General features: G+C 36.5%; 1 protein-coding gene across 1 annotated transcript in view; it reads right to left on the minus strand.

Annotated features, from left to right (window-relative positions):
- The window catches only part of LOC106133212 (uncharacterized protein CG3556), an 83,131-nt gene that overhangs the window by 48,708 nt on the left and 14,733 nt on the right, over positions 1 to 19,690 (minus strand). Inside the window, exon 2 of the mRNA XM_013332858.2 lies at positions 2,971 to 3,015. The gene's annotated coding sequence lies outside the window, so the exon portion shown is untranslated. The remainder of the gene's footprint in view (positions 1 to 2,970; positions 3,016 to 19,690) is intronic.

Genomic DNA, 19,690 nt, shown 5'->3' on the forward strand with positions numbered 1-19,690 from the left:
GCGGTGATGTCTTTCAGAAGTGGCTCGGCCGGTGGTCTCGACGGTTTGTCGCCTCAACATCTTAAAGACTTGATTGGCGGCGATTGCGGGACCGCCGGCAGCGAGCTTCTGAAAGATCTTACTAACTTGGTTAACCTGATGCTAGCCGGAGAAGTGACAGCTTCCATTACAGATATATTATATGGTGCCAATTTATGTGCCTTAAAAAAGAAAGACGGCGGCGTCAGGCCTATTGCCGTTGGGACGTCTTATAGGCGTCTCACTTCCAAAATTTGCTGCAGATCTATCACATCTACTCTTGGTAACTATTTTCAACCTTTGCAGGTGGGTTTTGCAGCCAAGGGTGGGTGTGAAGCCGCCGTCCACTCTGTCCGAACCTTTTTAGATAACCAACAGGGAGAGATGTTACTGAAAGTGGATGTAAAAAATGCTTTTAATTCTGTGGATAGAGGCGCTTTGCTGACAGAAGTAAAGAACAAAATTCCCTCCATATACAAATATCTTTGGCAATGTTATAGTGAAAATTCTAAATTAATGTTTAAGGACAACCTTTTACTCTCCTGCGTGGGATGTCAGCAAGGCGACCCACTTGGGCCAGCCATATTCAGCCTTGCAATTCACCCCATAGTTGAGCAGTTAAATTCTAAATTAAACATCTGGTATTTAGATGATGGGACCTTAGGGGGTGACTATGAGACTGTTTTGAATGATTTCCAAATTTTAACCACCAACCTTAGTAAAATTGGCCTGGATCTTAATTTTAAAAAGTGTGAACTATATATTTCGGATAGCTGTAATTACAAGGAAAAAATTATTAACGATTTTAATACTTTTGCTCCTGAGATCAAAATTTTAGACAAGGACTCACTATACCTTCTTGGGTCCCCTATTTTTGATGAATCTTTTTCACATTTTATAGATAATAAAATTCAAAATTTTCAATTTGCTTCTAGTCGCCTTTTGGATATACAGTCACAGTTTGCTTTCACTATTATTCGACATTGTCTTTTCGTTCCAAATTTTACATATAATCTTCGCTGTAGTCATTTTTGGCGGCATCCAGAGCTACTCCACAAATTAGATGAAGTTATCAAAAATTCCCTTTCGTCTATTTTAAATATAAATTTAAGTGATCGTAATTGGGAACAAGCCTCCTTGCCAATCAGGTGTGGAGGTTTAGGTATCCGCAAAATTTCCAGTGTAGCTCTCCCGGCTTTTCTGTCCTCCGTGTACAGTGTGGAAGATCTTTTTAAAAAAATCAACCGGAATTGCTCTTTCTGCAATATCTCGTATGCACTGGAGGCCAGGAATGCCTGGTCTGTTTTACTTCCAAATTCGAAATTCCCTTTAAACCTATCTTCGCAAAGGCAATGGGATGAGCCGCTCTGTAGAATTGCACAAGATAATTTACTAGAAACGTCTAGCAATTCTGTGGAGCGCGCTCGACTATTGGCCGTAGCGGAGTGGGAATCTGGTCTTTGGTTGCAGGCATTACCATCGGCCAACCTGGGCACTTTGCTTCATGGGGACTCTTTCCGTCTGGCAACAGCATTGCGTTTAGGTGCGTATTGTACGGTCCCGCATAGTTGTCCTTGCGGGGATACCGTTGACGGCTATGGACACCACGGCCTCTCATGCCCTAGGAGTGCCGGCCGTTTAGGGCGCCATGCCGCCCTAAATAATATAATCCTCCGTGCTCTTGCCACCATCCATGTTCCAGCCGTTCTAGAACCAAACGGTCTGGCTCGGGATGATGGCAAGAGACCGGATGGTATGACTTTGGTACCCTGGAGATTGGGGCGGCCTTTGGTGTGGGATGCTACTTGTGTCGACACACTTGCGCCGTCTCATCTTCAGGGTACTAAATCTAAGGCCGGTTCTGCTGCAAATGAGGCAGAAAACCTCAAAAGGCGCAAATATGTAGGTATCGGTAATACCTATACCTTTGAACCTTTTGGGGTGGAAACTCTGGGACCGTGGGGCCCATCTGCCCATCAGCTTTTCCGACAATTGTCGAAAAAGCTGATTGAGGTATCTCGCGACCGGAGGGCTGGAAATTATCTGGCTCAGAGAATCAGCATTGCCATTCAAATTGGCAATGCTGCCAGCCTTCTAGGCACACTCCCGCATGTTGATGCTATGCAGGGACTGTACAATTTATAAATTAAATTTTAGTTTGTAGTCATATTTTTTTTCTTTATTTTTATAAGTAGTTTTAGTTTTAAATTAATTAGTTTGTAAGTATCTTTTTTTCTTTCTTTTTATAAGTAGTTTTAGCTTTAGTTTTAATTTGATTTAATTATTATAATATTTATATAATTGTTAATAAAATATTATAAACTTGAATTCCTGTCACAATTTGAATCTCAATTCTATCATTAGGCCAAGCAGTTTAGCGAAGCCTTCCAGTCTTTTGATGACTGTAAGCTCTATCTTTCCCGCAAGAGATGTAGACGTGATTGATTATATATGTTATGTTACTATCTTATACCTACTATCACCAAATGAAAACTAGGATAAATCTTTCTGTAGGTGAGATTTCCGTCAATAAAAGTACACAAAAAAAGCATAACAGTAAAAAATCGGTAAAAGATTTTACAGTTATGTACATTCGACGTCACATAAACCCGAGCCCTCTTTCCAAAGAAAGTAACGCCATCAAAAATGGTGTCACTGGCATCGAATTTCTATCAAATACCTCAAAAAGAATAAAAGTATTCATAAATCACCTTAACATAAAACGACTTTACCTCACCAAAGAGCGAACATAGCGAATTAAAATAATGAAATATTCGAACCGCGCTTTGTAAAGGCGCGTGCAATTTTAATTCTTTCTTAAGAGGCAGTTTTATATATCCTCGTAAATTACACTTCAGAATTAATAACGCCGGTGTTCCTCAAGGAGCCTTTGTGAAGGAATTTAGCGGCTTTTTCCGCGGTTCCTGATGAAATATTATGAGGTTTACTTACGGGAACGTTACTCTCGGCTGACAGCTTAATACAGAAACTGATAACCTGCAAAGAAGATTTTTTTTATTAGATTTTTTGTTGTGAGGTAGGTGTGGTACGTAAATAACGCTCAGTAAGCACTTTATACAATTGAACATAATATCAATATCATATCACGACTTAGTCACGACACGATGAAGTCTCTGCCTACCCCTCCGGGAAAAAGCGTGAGTTTATTTATATTGGGTTAAATAGAGGCAATAGCTACAGTACACGATTAATTTGATGGTCTAATAATTGAATTAAGGTTTATATAAAAACAGAAACCCAAGCTTATTAGCTCTATCCGCAATTGACTTTAAAAGTCTATGTTTTCTGCGCTGCTAAACGAAGCAACATCGGAGAAACCATTTTCTTGCGCTTGGAATCGAACCTGTCTAGAGATTGTGATCAGCCCTCGTTTTTAATGCACGAAAAACTATCGCTATTCCGTTTCACGTTATAATAAAAAGCGTAATGGCGATAGTTTTTTCAGAAGATGTCGTTGAATATATCCGCCAAGTGTAGGCTTTTTATGAAAAGCTATTAAATTTATTATATAATAATAAGTCTCACAAATAGGTATACAAGGCGAGTATAAATGGGAATTTACCTTGATCAAACCGAGGACGATTTGATGATTGGTTAGGTAAAAAATCCCCAAAACTGACCATTTCAATGTAATCATCAACCCTTTGTGATGAAATAAATTTAAATAAGACAAAAGAAGTATGGACATATCGCGGCAAGTGGAAACATGTAGTCTCTGCCTATCACTCAGGGAATGAACCGTTCTGTATGTGCTATAAACCTAACATTTAAAATACTTATGACCTCAATTTACAGCGAGTTCACCCTGATTCCCCCGAGCTCAGATATTATGCCCGAAAATTTGAAATCTGAGTTCACAGTATCGAGGGTACATATGAGCCCTTCATTAATGATTTTCTTGATAATCATTTGTAAATTATCATCCTTTGTTAAGACCTCTGCTTTCTGCCTACAAAGATAATAAGAATTGATCCAAAGAAAAAATAATATAATTCCTTCCTCCATCCTCACCTTTTTAGAGAGAATCCCAGGATGCAGTTATAAAACTGGAATAATAGATTGGGTAAGTCAGGTTTTGACAGGAAGAGAGTCCCGTCTGACCTCCGTTACATTTGCACGACCGATATTTTTTCTGTTATCGATATTGATCATGGTTACAGCTGCACTAGATGACTGTGCCTATTCCCTTAGTCGCCTTTTATTACATCCATAGGAAATGTATGAAGTAGTCCTATTCTGGAGTAATGACAATCACTCGAAAAGATTATTGAATTGATTCTTTTTTGTATTGGTGCCGTGTGGCTCCCGGCACCAATATAAAAAAGAATAGGACCACTCCATCTCTTTCCCATGGATGTCGTAAAAGGCGACTAAGTGATAGGCTTACAAACTTGGGATTCTTTTTTAGGCGTTGGGCTAGCAACCTGTCACTAGTTGAATCTCAATGCTATCGTTAAGCCAAATAGCTGAACGTGGCCATTCAGTCTTTTCAAGACTGTTGGCTCTGTCTACCCCGCAAGGGATATAGACGTGACCATATGTATGTATGTGTAGGTATGTAGATTATTGAAATGACTTCCTAAAATCTAGTGCCCAATATTTTATATTTTTTCAATAATTAACTCATCAAAATATATTTTTATTCTTATTTAACATCTGTAACAACCTTATTTTGCAATTGAACCGACTGAAATTAAACATTTCAATGTTACACATCATGTTTAATAATAGGCTGAAATAACGCTCTGGGAATAGTTTTGATATTTGTTAAAATTTTATTGAAATTTCGTTTATTGCTTATCAAATTACAGTATCAAAGTGAATGACAATAAATGGCAAATACTTATTCTTCCTCCTGGCTTATGTCCCGGTTCCATCCTCCCTGGAGAAGAGTCCATAGTATGCCTTTGACCATTAATCCTAGATCAGGGGTGAGTCAGGTTTTTACACGAGGCGACTCCCATCTAACCGCCGCAACCTTTGCAGGTAAACCTAACCCGTATTGGATCCATGGTTACACATCCAGTTGCCTGAATGTGCAGGTTTCCTCCCGATGTTTTGCCTCACCGCAAGAGCATCAGTTAGTATTCAAACTAATGTACATAACTTTGAAAATAGTCATTGATACACGGCAGAGGTGTGATTTGAACCTGTGCCTTTCTGCGCATCACGCATTTTAACACCTTACCGATTCAACCATCGATGCTCCTTACCTTAAAAGGCAAATACCTATATCCTACATATTGTATCATGTCGTTATCCCTTTCCTACGGGGTAGACATATCCAATTGTTAAATAAAATTTACTTTGGCGCTCAATGTCAGTTAAATAAAGTTTGTATTATTTTAGGTTTCCTCTCTAGTCTGTGAAATTATGAGGTGTAAGCGTCCTGTAATTTTTAATCCAGAAAAATAAAGTGTTTCTCAAAGTAAAGCATTTCCATTTATTGAAAAGATATCATCAAAATCGAAATATTCGAAGGCCACGTTCTGCTGAATGTTCTTTTAAGGAAAATAACAACCTGTAACTATTTGAATCCCAATTCCATTATAAGAATTCTTATACATACATACATACATATAATCACGTCTATATCCCTTGCGAGGTAGACAGAGCCAATAGTCTTGAAAAGACTGATAGGCCACGTTCAGCTGTTTGGCTTAATGATAGAATTGAGATTCAAATAGTGACAAGTTATTAGCCCATCGCCTTAAAAAAGAATCCCAAGTTTATAAGCCTATTCCTTAGTCACCTAAACGACATCTATGGGAAAGAGATGGAGACGTCCTATTTTTTTTCTATACTTGAGCGTTGAACCACATGGCACAAAAAGAAAAATATCAAGTTTTTGATTCTAAGTCTCGTCTAAATCTGTTACTTACTAGTTATACTCGTAGTTTTGTGTTAATAAATGACTAAAAGTTTGATAACTAGTTAAATAATATTCGTGTAGCTATTATGATGGATGTTAGGGTGACGGGTACAAGCTCTCACATTATGGCGACCACAAACGACCATTTGGTGGTAACATGTTGAAACACGTCGTGTGGTTTCGTGGGTTTTACACATATTTCATTTAAGTACCTACATTTGTAATTGCAATTGGAAATATTGTTCGAAAATTATTTTAAGTCAACATTTTTGCATCTAGTAAAATTATTTTAAGTAAAAAAAATTACTATCTAGTACAATCACATTGGAATGTACTTGTTAGAAGTATACTCCTTTATTAGCGTGTATGTACATACATTAAAAATAGTTTCTCGAAACGTAATAAAAATACGATGAAAACGGAATTCTATGGAATTCAATTACCCAGGTGATTTTTAGAAATGACAATTATTGTTTTAGTCTTGTGGATTTTGATGTTCCAAGTGATTTGCCATTTGGTGATATTTCAGGACACAAAAATTTGGCATTTTATCACCCAGGTGATCAAAGTGGATAATTCCAACCTTTGGTATGGTAGTGATAACAAAACTGGTTCCCGTGTGATTTGTGAAAGTACTAGGACTAGGACTTTATAACTAGTTGATGGATGAGCTGGAATTATTCTTTTATATTTTTGTATTAACGGTTTCATCAGGGACATTATGTATTTCATTAGCTCAGAGTCCGCTAAAGACTGGACTCAAATGAGATGATGATGAAACCGTTATGTTAATTAGAATACAAAAAATAAAAGAAAAAAGCTCTTACTTTTCTAAAAGAAACTTTTAGGTACCAGGATATCATAATTTAGGAAGCGTTCGCATGAAAATCGATCAAATAAAATACGCCCTTGTCTGAACGGAACTGCGATATCAATATTTATTGCGCCGCGCGTGTGACGTGACGTCATTAATTGTAATGATACAGTTACAACAGTTTTTATAAAATAAAATCTCCCTGCAGACTCTTGAGTATATGATACAAAGAAATATAATAAACATACATATAGCCACGTCTATATCCCTTACGGGGAAGATAAAGTCAACAGTCTTGATAAAACTGATATGCCACGTACCTTCCCTTATCCCTTAGTCGCCTTATACAACATCCACGGAAAAGAAAAGGAGTGGTCCTATTCTTTTTTTAATTGGTGCCCGGAACCTATTTATTTACAAATTATGTCAATAATATTATGTCAATTATAATTATTTTACAGAATTAATGGTTATTTATAAACTTCTTGTTAAGTTTAATGTATAACAAAATGTACAAAATCAAATGTATATTTTTGTTTATATTTCTTTATTTAAAGAAAACATATAAACATTTTGAATATCCGCGTCTCTTTTGAAACGGATCTTTGTAATTTTTGTTCGCGCATTTTCTATAACCCGACCGAAACGTGTAGCAGCCTACCTTCATCGTATTTGTACGCGCCGACATGCTCCCGCATAATTCAAACTTTTATCGCAGCGCACACGGCTTTGTAAGGATTTGTTGTCTGAAATACATAGAATGAATTCAAACATTGTTGTTAATATAACCTTTCAGAAGACATAAGTGCGTTCTTTCATAAGTTTATTCATATTCATCAATCTTTCATGCGCAAAACACAGGTTCAAATACCACCTCGGCCATGTACCAATGACTATTTACGAAGTTTTATGTACATTAGTTTATATACTAACTCTTACAGATCCTTTTACGGTGAAGGAAAAGATAGTTTATAGTAGATAGTTTTATATCTCCTAATCTACAAAACAACTAACTTTAATATAAAATAGTTTTCTCTAAAGCTTCACTACCGCTTATAGTTCATCCCTATATTAACTAATTACAAAAGGAATTTATACATGAGAATAATAAATATTTGTAATTAGATATTGTTGAGCTGACCTTTACGTCCTAAGCCGATTACAAAACTACCACATCACGAATGAAGGTACCTACTCTTATTTAATTCTGTGAATATCATAGCAGGCCCTGAGGCTGAGGTCTTATTTATTATTTAATTTATTTATTTATCCACAGAGATACAATTACAAAATAGTTGCACTGCACTGAGAAAAGCTTTTAGCTCAGAAGTCCAAATGACATTTATAATTTTCTTTATATATAATTTAATTATAACAGAATAAGCTTGTTGGCGGTTATTTTGGGCATCATTAAAGCCCTCAAGGATGAATAATTTTCCCCTTTTTTTCACATTTTCCATTATTTCTTCGCTCTTAAACGTTGCAGCGTAATATTATATAGCCTAAATGTGATATTATAAAGCTGAAGAGTTTGTTTGCTTGTTTGTTTGTTTATTTGAACGCGCTAATCTCAGGAAGTACTGGTTCGAATTGAAAAATTATTTTCGCATTAAATAGACCATTTATCGAGGAAGGCTTTAACTTTATGCTCAACTATAAGGAGCAAAGAAATAAAGGAAAATATGAAAAAAACGGGTAAAATTATTCATAATTGAGGTCTTCAATGATGCTCAAAATAACTATACCACGCAGACGAAGATGCGGGCACAGCTAGTTAAAAATATGTATCTATCGCATTCGCTACAGCTATCAACAAAGCCGCAGCCTTACAAAGCATCTCAGATTAAGTATGTAAATACGAAAATCCTATTATACATTATTAAAATAAAGCTAGTGATCCATAAAAGGATGCTTTGATGTTTGCATGAGATATTACATAAACACAACCATACACATATTTCATATTTTCATACCTAGACGGGTAACTTTGACTTACAAAACTCGAAGGTCACAAGTTGTTGCAAAGATAGTGACAGCCCATCTCCTTAAGGATAATATATACATACATACCATTACACCTGTCTCCCATTGGGGTAGGCAGAGACTATGGATTTCCTCTTGCTATGATCCGTACAGACCTCTCTCGCTCCCTCCACATTCATTACACTTTTCATGCATATTAGACGATTACGGGTACTCCTTATACCTCAAGGATAAGTCCGAGTTTATAGCTTCGACTTTGATTAGCTTTTACAATTTGCACGGGAAGAAAGACACACACATCATATTTTTCTTCGCCTTGAGACCAGCATTTGGCCTTGATGAATGTGCTCCTAGAATAGATTTATTTTCAAAGTTGGATACAAGGTATCACTTATTGACGTCACATCACTTAAATATAATTATATAACTACTGCCGCTTCCAAAGCGCATGTGTAGAAGAAGCGGCGGAACAAACTTCACTGCAGCATTTTCATCGGACGTCAATATACAAATATAGATCTCTTAAATCTAAATCATGGACGAATGCATATTGTCTACATTAAAAAACATGAATGAATGTAGAACTAGTACATAAGTCGCCTTTTACGACATCCGTTAGTAAGATATGAAGTGGACCCATTCTAAAGTGACGGAAACCACATGGCACTGAACTTTTGTTTCTATGTTTAAAATAAACTGTTTTTAATGTATTTTTTTTTTACCAACTCGTTAAGTTCCGTACAATAAATAATCTTTTAACCCTCGCATGTCCCACACTGAAGTAATAGTCCCTTGCATATTCATGATCTCCTGGTAGCGGAGTGGCATTTAGCATTATTAATTACGGATTTTCTTCTGCCTCCATTTAAAAATTAAAAGTTTTTTTTCCTTTTTTATAACTGTACCACTTTTACAATTAAAATTCAAGAACCCGACCGAGTTGAAACTGACTGATATATTTTTTTAATCTATACATATAATAAATCTGTAGAAAGGTCAATTCTGTACATTGAAAATATTGAAAAAATAAATAGCAGGGGGTGTTACTGGATCGATACCAAACACAAAAATGTGATTAAAAAATTTTTTGTCTGTCTGTCTGTATGTTCAGGCATCACGTGAAAACTAACGGTTCGATTTTGATGAAACTTGGTATAATTATACCTTATTATCCTGGGCGTAAAATAGGATACTTTTTATCCCGAAAAAATACGAAGAAAAAAAAATCTTAATTTTTCAGTTTATCCATAGACGTTGTTCTGTAGAACCGCGAACACACGTTGCGTTACCCGCAGTGGATTTAGCGCCGTAACCTGTAGCGCCTAAAGTCGGCTTTAGCTTGAACGGTTTGCTGCACAAGCGGGCCGCTACTAATTACTATTAAAAAAATACTACATAGCTACATTAATTCCCATCAAGCTGAAAATGAGTATAATTATTTAAAACACAATCAAAAGCATTATTTCAAAATTCCCCATGATTCCGGTTTAAGGAAAAAAATTTACTCACGGTCAAAGGTAAAAAATGGGTGTATCGCAATTTTCTTTAAAACGGTAAGTTTTTCAAATCGGAAAATTACCTCAGACATAAATTGTAGATCATAAAGTTATCTATAAAAAAGGTATCAATAATTTTTTTCAACAAAGCTACCGTTTCTGTGATATAACGATGCAAAAAGTTGCAAGCGTCATAATATGCATCCGTTTCCTTGCCACCTCTGAGGTAGTGTACTATTAGCGCGTTTTTTTTTTACATTTTTATTATTAAACTTGAAAAAGTCTGAAATAGGTTAGAATAAACACGTGTTTTCACTACGCAGTGGCACTCAAGACTAACTTTCGTATTTATTATTAAAAAAAAAATAGAATAACCCTAAGTGAAGAAAATCATCTTAGGACAATAATAGAGGTTACAATTATCAAATTCAATGCAATAATCAAATTAAAACTAAAGCTACTTATAAAAAGAAAAAAAAAAGATGACTACAAACTAAAATTTAATTTATAAATTGTACAGTCCTTTCATAGCATCAACATGCGGGAATGTGCCCAGAAGGCTGGCAGCATTGCCAATTCGAATGGCAATGCTGATTCTCTGAGCCAGATAATTTCCAGCCCTCCGGTCAAGATATACCTCAATTAGCTTTTTCGACAATTGTCGGAAAAGCTGATGGGCAGATAGGCCCCCCGGTCCCAGAGTTTCTACCCCAAAAGGTTCAAAAGTAAAGATATTACCGATAACTACATACATACATAAAATCACGCCTCTTTCCCGGAGGGGTAGGCAGAGACTACCTCTTTCCACTTGCCACGATCCCTGCATACTTCCTTTGCTTCATCTACATTCATAACTCTCTTCATGCAAGCTCGGCGGTTTCGGGTACTTTTGACCTGACCCTTTACCAGGACGTCCTTAATTTGATCAAGATATGTTCGTCTAGGTCTTCCCACCCCGACCTTTCCCTCCACACTCTCCATGTATATCTGCTTAGTCAACCTGTTTTCATTCATCCTCTCCACATGACCGAACCATCTCAACATACCCTTTTCTATTCCTGTAACTACATCTTCTTTCACATCACAACATTCCCTTATCACACTGTTCCTTATCCGGTCACTCAATTTCACACCCAACATACTCCTTAACGCTCTCATTTCCACTGCATTTATTCTGCTTTCGTGCTTCTTTTGCCATACCCAACTTTCACTCCCATACATTAATGTCGGGACCAACACGCCCCTGTGCACAGCCAGTCGAGCCTTTTTGGATAGTTTCTGACTGCTCATAAAGGCATGCAAAGCTCCATTCACCATGTTCCCCGCGTTCACTCTCCTTTCAATATCACTATCACACTTGCCATCTGATGTAAACTTTGATCCCGATAACTACATATTTGCGCCTTTTGAGGTTTTTTGCCTCATTTGAAGCAAAACGGCCTTAGATTTAGTAACCTGAAGATGAGACGGCGCAAGTGTGTCGACACAAGTAGCATCCCACACCAAAGGCCGCCCCAATCTCCAGGGTACCAAAGTCATACCATCCGGTCTCTTGGCATCATCCCGAGCCAGACCGTTTGGTTCTAGGAGGATTATATCATTTAGGGCGGCATGGCGCCCTAAACGGCCGGCACTCCTAGGGCATGAGAGGCCGTGGTGTCCATAGCCGACAACAGTATCCCCGCAAGGACAACTATTAACGGTATTTCATGTGTTGAGCATTCTGAGATAAAGCAGCTATACGACCCTAGCCACGTACACAATTAAACAGAGAGACTGATGTTGTCTCAAGGTTTCACTACAGTATAAATGAAGGGACTGGGTTTCATTATACTTATGTATATTTTATATTTTGAATTCAAGTTAAAATTACCGACAGAACAATATTTTTACTTATATTACTGCTACAAAGAGTATATACGAGACGTGCTTATGCATATTATGACGCTTGCAACTTTTTGCATCGTAATATCTCAGAAACGGTAGCTTTATTAAAAAAATATATTGATTCCTTTTTATAGATATCTTTATGATCTACAATCTATGTCTGAGGTAATTTTCCTATAAAACTTACCGTTTTGAAGAAAATCGTGAAAATCCCATTTTCTTACCTTTGACCTTGGGTAATTTTTTTCCTTAAACCGGAATCATGGGGAATTTTGAAATAATGCTTTTGATTGTGTTTTAAACAATTATACTCATTTTCAGCTTGATGGGAATTAATGTAGCTTCATTCCTATTTTTTGGTCTAAATTGACCAGACTGAAAATAAAATGGAGAAATAAACCATCTACGCGAAGACCGACATCCGCGCGGACGGAGTCGCGGGGGAAAGCTAGTATGTAATAATTATGGACACTTTATTTATTTTTTTCGAAGATATTTTTTTAAGTCATAAATTATGTGAAAATTAATTGAACTATAAAGATTAGATTAGAAGTGTCTCCTCAAACTTGACTGTCTTATTTACTTGTATTTTACATATGTTCTAGATGATAAAGTTTAGACAGTAGGATAAAAGATTTTATTTCAATTCCATATTGGATGGAATATTCCATATTACACCATAATTGTTCGAAAGATCGATATCTAAAGAGCCGTCAGAAAGCAAGCACGTAGAAGAAGTTAGCACGTTTAGAAATTCAGTTAACAATGGGCTTTCTCGAATTTCCCACAGGGGCGGAGCCGCGGGCGACAGCTAGTTTAAGTACACGGTAGGACGAGAGGCAATGCACTGTAGACTGTGATTTATCTATTAGAGAATCAGAGATACGGCCCTGGCACTGCGCCAACGACTTACGTATTCATGGGGGACTAAACACAGTACGGATAGCACAAAAACCTGTATATAATCTAGTTTTTGGTAGTATACTGGTGAAAGGTCAGATTTAAACGAAAGTACATGAAAAAAAAGATGCATCGTCACGTAGCAGATGTTGATTCTCTGCCAACCCCTCCAGGAGAAAGCAAGGGGCGTGATTATGAACATATTTTTTTTTAAAGAAAACGTTATTTTCTATATCAATAACGGGCTTCGATTTTATTTACAGCAAATGCCAAGGGAAGAATACTTTTTAGGAAGGATAATATTACAAACCTTCCTTTTCCTCAGAGAATTTGTAAAAGAATACTGACCAAAAAGTTCTTGAGGAGATAAGAAAATATTTGTTATTGTGGATTGATAATGATCATTATCATATGGCAGTCAATAGATTTGCGTAAAAATGAGAATGCCGAAGACTGGATAAATTATATAAGACGCCGGCTCCCAATCATATCGGTGAAGAGTCCCGACATGAACAAAAATAAAAAACATTGGAACAATACTAAAAACTGTTTTGCGGACGCTACCTGTCTGCAACAAGCGTCACTATATACGAGTCTCAGACAATAGATACGCAAGTGGTGGTAGTCGAATGTTTAGCTCTCCACCTGAATGTTTGGATTGCCGACCTCGGTGGCGTACTTGTCAAAGAGATTGTCTGTTTTTCCTCCTTCTTAAAGTAGACCATAATGCTACCTAGTGTCGGGGTGGTCATGGCTTTATCAACCAGTAATAGGAGCCGAAACATGGGGGGAGTGCGATGCTCTCGCGTCTGTCCTCTTAAACAGCTTATTCTTCACTTTCTACAAAATCTTACCCAGCAGGCCAAGAACTGGTGGAGTACCTAGGTGACCGAGCGGTGCTCGGTGGACGTCAGAAAAACCATAAAAAAAGTAGTAAAAACAAAAATCGGAGGACGTCACAAAATCTTTCCCAGATCGCAAGTGTAGAAGTCGAATGTCTGGCTCTCCATTATAACCGACCTCTATGGTGAAATAAAAAGCTTGCCGCCAGCTCCACACGGTGTCCCGTTTCACGTCGTAACAAAAAGCGAAACAGCGATAGTTCCTCGCGCGATAAAAACATCGTCGCGCGTGCCTTGCTACGGGAGCTGTTAAGTACAAAAAAAAATAATTAAGGGTATAAACACACGTGTGAAGATCATTACCTACTCAATATAAAATATAATCACCTTAGTTTATCAGAGAACCAGGCTAGTTCTTCTGAAACTTTACACATGCCACGAATACATGCAAAGAAGTATGCCGTGCATACTCCTTTCGCATCATCCACATTAATCACTCACTCACTTCATGCATTTCGTCAGCTTCTTGCACTTCCGACCGGACCTTTCAAATATACCAAAATAAAAATAACCTATACCAAAATTGCGTATGGTCCCAGCAAAATTTATGAGCACAATTTCGTCTAGAGTAAAACATACATACACATTTTTCGCGCGCAAACGGTTTAAACCCGATAGTCGATGACGGCTGTCATAATTCATGAAAAAAAAGCGAAAAAACACCTATGAAATATGACGTCGTTAAATAAATATTGTTCGAACAACATTATATGAAGTTGTTAACGTTAACTAAAAATATACAGATAGAAAAATTAAAGAAGGTTGCTCATTTAATAACACAGATAAGAGTATTAATAAATCGCTCTTAATTAAAGGAGAAGCTACAAGAAGAAGAAAAGGATTTAAATGTGTGACAGAATACAAGTAAGTTTTAATCTAATATTAAGTGTATTTACCAAAAGACAATGTATGGTATTAAGTTGCGGCAATTTGCATAAACCTTTATTACCAAATTTTACAAATAAAATCCTTCCCTTTAATTTTACAAATTTTGAGAACCTAATAATGAAATCCCTATTTATTTAGAATTACGACCACAGAAAGCACATTTGTATTCACACAGCGCACTAATTAATATTTAATAATCATAGAATGTATAAACTTCGTAGACTGTATAATGAACGCTCTCTTCTGATTTAAATCTGGGAACATACGGGTGAATATGTTTATGACGAACGACTCAAAATAATGACGGTAGAAGGCAAATCATAAAAAGTGTGTGAAACCGTTTCCCGTTAAATAAATAAAATTATGCTTTAAAGTATTATTAATTTTATAAAATTTTCGACTAAATTAATTAAAAAAGCACTTTCAAATAACCAAACATAAGTAAAATCATACTATGTTTACCTATCGCTTTTTGAAAAATGTAAGTTGTAAAAATGTTTTAGTTTTTGGGAAAATATTGAACTAAGTACTTCCCTGTTTATTTTTTGTTCATTTTCAGGGATTTAAAAACCCGAAAATTAAAACAATTAGCAAAAAGTAAGTAAGTACTTCTTAAACTTTCTTTTTTTCAATTTGAAATTAAATTTCACACGCGCGCCTGTCCGCAATTTCTATTCGTATGTACCCACAGGGTATTTATGAGATTTACGTTTATCTACCCCGGGACCTGAGTCCGTCCTGCAAATCATAAATTATTCCCCGTTTGAAACATTATAAACTTTATATACAGCTACAGTTAAGTGTATATTCGTGTGTATTTTTGTGTATGAATTAATCGCGGGAAAATACAAAGCAACACATAATTAATGGCCACGTAAGTGCATTTGACGTTTTAATTGTTTGACTTGCAAATTTTATAATTTAACATAGAAGCATGAGGTACTTAATTCTTTTAAGATCAATATAAAATTAATTTTTCAATTTCAAAATCTTTTATAGCAAAAAGAATAGGACCATTCCGTTTCAATCCCATGGATGTCGTTAAAGGCGACTAAGGAATAGGCTTATAAATTTGGAATTCTTGTTTTAAGCGATGGGCTAGCAACCTGTCACTATTTGAATCTTAATTGTATCATTAAGCCAAACAGCTGATCGTGGCCTATCAGTCTTTTGAAGAAGCTTTCGTTCGCTCAGTCAACCCCGCAAGGGATATAGACGTGTTTTTAATTATTTTTTAAGTTTTTTGATTGTGATTTATCTTACAATATGAATAATATTGCTATTTGTCATACTTCAGTAATATTGTTTGAAAAAATATAGATATATTTTCATTAATATCATAGTCGAAATAAGATTGATCTTGTTTCTAGCAATATCTTTTTTAAACGTAATAATTATAGCTAATAAAGAAAATTATTAAAAATCTTCGTAATTTCCAAATCGGTTCATTGGTGTCTTCTATGCGACAATATGTTACCGACTTTAACGATACAAAAAACCAGTCAAGTACCATCTTTTATTTATCAGCAAACTAGCGACCCGCCCCGGCTTCACACGGGTGCAAAATTCGGAAAAAATTATACATAAAAACCTTCCTCTTGAATCACTCTACCTGTTACAAAAAACCGCATCAAAATCCGTTGCGTAATTTTAAAGATTTAAGCATGCAGATAAACAGAATAAAATAGCGACTTTGTTTTATACTATGTAGTGACGTTGTCCACTCCCAGGCCATTACTTACAGGCCTTAATTCCACATAAAGTGAGTTACATGCAATGTGCAATGTGCATAATATGGCGTAGTGAACGAGATTCACCGTAAATTGCAGCCGTAACTGAGCTCCCTTTGGGCGTATGGCGCGAGTTAGCAACTTTACGAGGTGTAAAACCGCTGAGCAAAAGCGCTCTGCGCTCTGTGTTTGAAATAGTTCCGAATTGCACCAAAACTTCGTTTGGATTTATGATTTAAATGTTTGTTCATTCTGAAGTGGAATTTCTCATCGTGCATGTTTAGCACAGTATTATAAGTACTAGTAATAAATAGTAACGTATGTTGTTTATACATTGGTGCCGTGTCGTTCTCAGCACAAATGAAAAAAAAAGAATAGGACCACTCCATCTCTTTCCAATGGATGATGGCGATAAGGTTATGAACTTGGTATGTATTCTTCTTTCAAGCGATGGGCTAGGACCTGTCACAATTTGAAACTCAATTCTATCATTAGGCCAAGCAGCTGAACGTGGCCTTTCTGTCTGTTGATGATTGTTGGCTCTGTCTACCCCGCAGGGGATATAGACGAGATTATAAGGTTATATGTTATGTGATAATGTATATAACGGACACTCAAAAACCCCACTTGTTCTATTCTGATGAGCTCCAAATGAATAATAGAATTCCTCTCGATATAATAACAAACATACATACCATGACGTCTCAACGATTATACAGCTAAAGTCTTGCGAGATTGTTGACGCTATATACGCCGTGAGGGAATATAGACGTGATTATATGAATGAATGAATGATCCCAATTTTTTTGCCTTTCATGACTTGTTCCATACTTCAGCATGTTACGCTGCAAACGAGATAAATAGCTAATGCAGTTAAGCGTCTCTCTTATTCCCTGCTCACATTGTGGAATCTTTAGCGTCGACACTGATTTCTAGGAATATCACAGTTATACATACATACATACCTACACATAGTCATGTCTTAATCCGTTGTGGGGTAGACAGAACCAACAGTCTTGAAAATACTGATAGGCCACGTTTAGCTATTTGGCTAAGTGATAGAATCGAGATTCAAATAGTGACAGGTTGCTAGCCTGTCCCCTAAAAGAAGAATCCCAAGTTTATAAGCCTACCCCTTAATCGCCTTTGACGACATCCATGGGAAAAAGATGGAGTGGCCCTATCCTTTTTTTCTAATGGTGCCGGGAACCACACAGCTCATGCATCTATATATACGGGACAAATTACACTGATTGAGTTAGCCTCGAAGTAAGTTCGAAACTTGTGTTACGAGATACTAACTCAACGATACTATATTTTATAATAAATACTTATATAGATAAACATCCAAGACCCAGGACAATCAGAAAAAGTTCTTTTCTCATCATGCCTTGACTATCTATCTACCAAATGTGTGATTCCCGGTAATTTAGAACAGAATTACTCCATATCTTTATGGTATAACCAGTTTTGCATATCAGTTGGTCCACGAGGAAAAAGTAATTTCTTTATTTACTAGCTGTGCCCGCGACTTCGTCCGTGTGGAATAGTTATTTTGGGCGTAATTGAAGCCCTCAAGGATGAATATTTTTCCCTGTTTTTTTTTTCACATTTTCCATTATTTATTCGCTCCTATAATAGTTGCAGCGTGATGTTATATAGCCTAAAGCTTTCCTCGATAAACGGTCTATTCAACACAAAAATAATTTTTCAATTCAAAACCAGTAATTCCTGAGATTAGCGCGTTCAAACAAACACACTCTTCAGCTTTATAATATTAGTATAGATATTTTTACATATGTTCATCAAGGAAAATAAGAATAAGACAGAATTTCTCTTTATGTTAAAGAGAAATTCTGTACAAGGGCACTACTTATTCCTAGGGAAATTTCTTCCAGCAGGCCCACGTGTTCCCACGGATGCCTAGAAAAAGGTTTACTCAGCCAACGGTATACAAAACCCAGATTCCTAACCAAGCGAACATCCGCAAACAAAGGAAGGCTGGCATAACTCAAATCCGAGACGGCTGCCGGTTACCGGTACCCAGCCGGTAACGGTACCGGTACCGGTTTGAGCGCTAGAGGGCGCAATATCCTGTTCCGCTGAGAAACTTGTATTTTACTCCGCTTATAACTGAAGTAGGTACCGATGGATTTTCATTTGTTAAAAGATCTTTGGTCTGTACTGAGAATTTAGCTGTGGTAGTTTGAGAAAGCGTCCGTTATCTGTATATTACTCGTACAAAGCTATTAGTTTAAAATGCAATGTGCTTTTTAGCTCATGCATTAGGCATTAGTTATATTTTAATTCATTCATTTAATCACGGCCATATCCCTTGCGATGTAAACAGAGAAAGCAGTCTTGAAAGACTATAGTCGAGATATAATTAGGATTCAAATATTGACATAGGTTGCTAGCCCACCGCCTAAAGGTATTCCAAAATTAAAAGCCTATCCCTTAGTCGCCTTATACGACGACATCCATGGGAAAAGGACCAGTCTATCTCACTGGTCCTATTCTTTTTTTGTACTGGTGCCGGGAACCACACGGCCTACCTTTTTTGTGAACCTATATTTGTGAAATGTATTTTTTTTTTTATATCAAAGTAAGTACCATGGCAAAGAAAACACTAAGTAGGACTGCCTATTGTCGGCTTTCCAGTGGATTGTGTCTGACGCGTCTAATTTATTTCCTTGCGGGTTTTCCCGCATTTCTTTTGTTAAAGGTTAGTGACCGCCATTGTATTTGATTATTATTTTTATTGTTGACTAGCTTTTTCCGGCGGTATCGCGTCTAGTAGTTGTTGGTTGTAAAAACAAGGAGGAGAGTTCTTTTTCCGGGTTGCAAAAGCACTTTGGCCTTTCTTAGCACTTTTGATAAGTTTAGGGAAACTCTTTGGATAGAGTATAAAGAAGTAACAAAAACAGATATTATAGCACTATTAAAAAAAAAAGTAAATGAATAGTGATACAAAGTTCAAACACTGGCTGTAAAAAATTCAGAGAAAATGATTAAAAAAAAGTTAGAATTATTTAAAAAAAGAAACATTAAATTGGCGCGCAATCAGGGAGGCGCTGGTATTCTACATTTTATATAGTCTGTGTTATATCAACAACTAAGATAATAATATTTTTTTTTAAATTATAAAATGAAAAATGATTGCAAAGAAGACATGTAAT

This window comes from Amyelois transitella, chromosome 22 (assembly GCF_032362555.1).
Source record: "Amyelois transitella isolate CPQ chromosome 22, ilAmyTran1.1, whole genome shotgun sequence".
NCBI classification, from domain to species: domain Eukaryota; kingdom Metazoa; phylum Arthropoda; class Insecta; order Lepidoptera; family Pyralidae; genus Amyelois; species Amyelois transitella.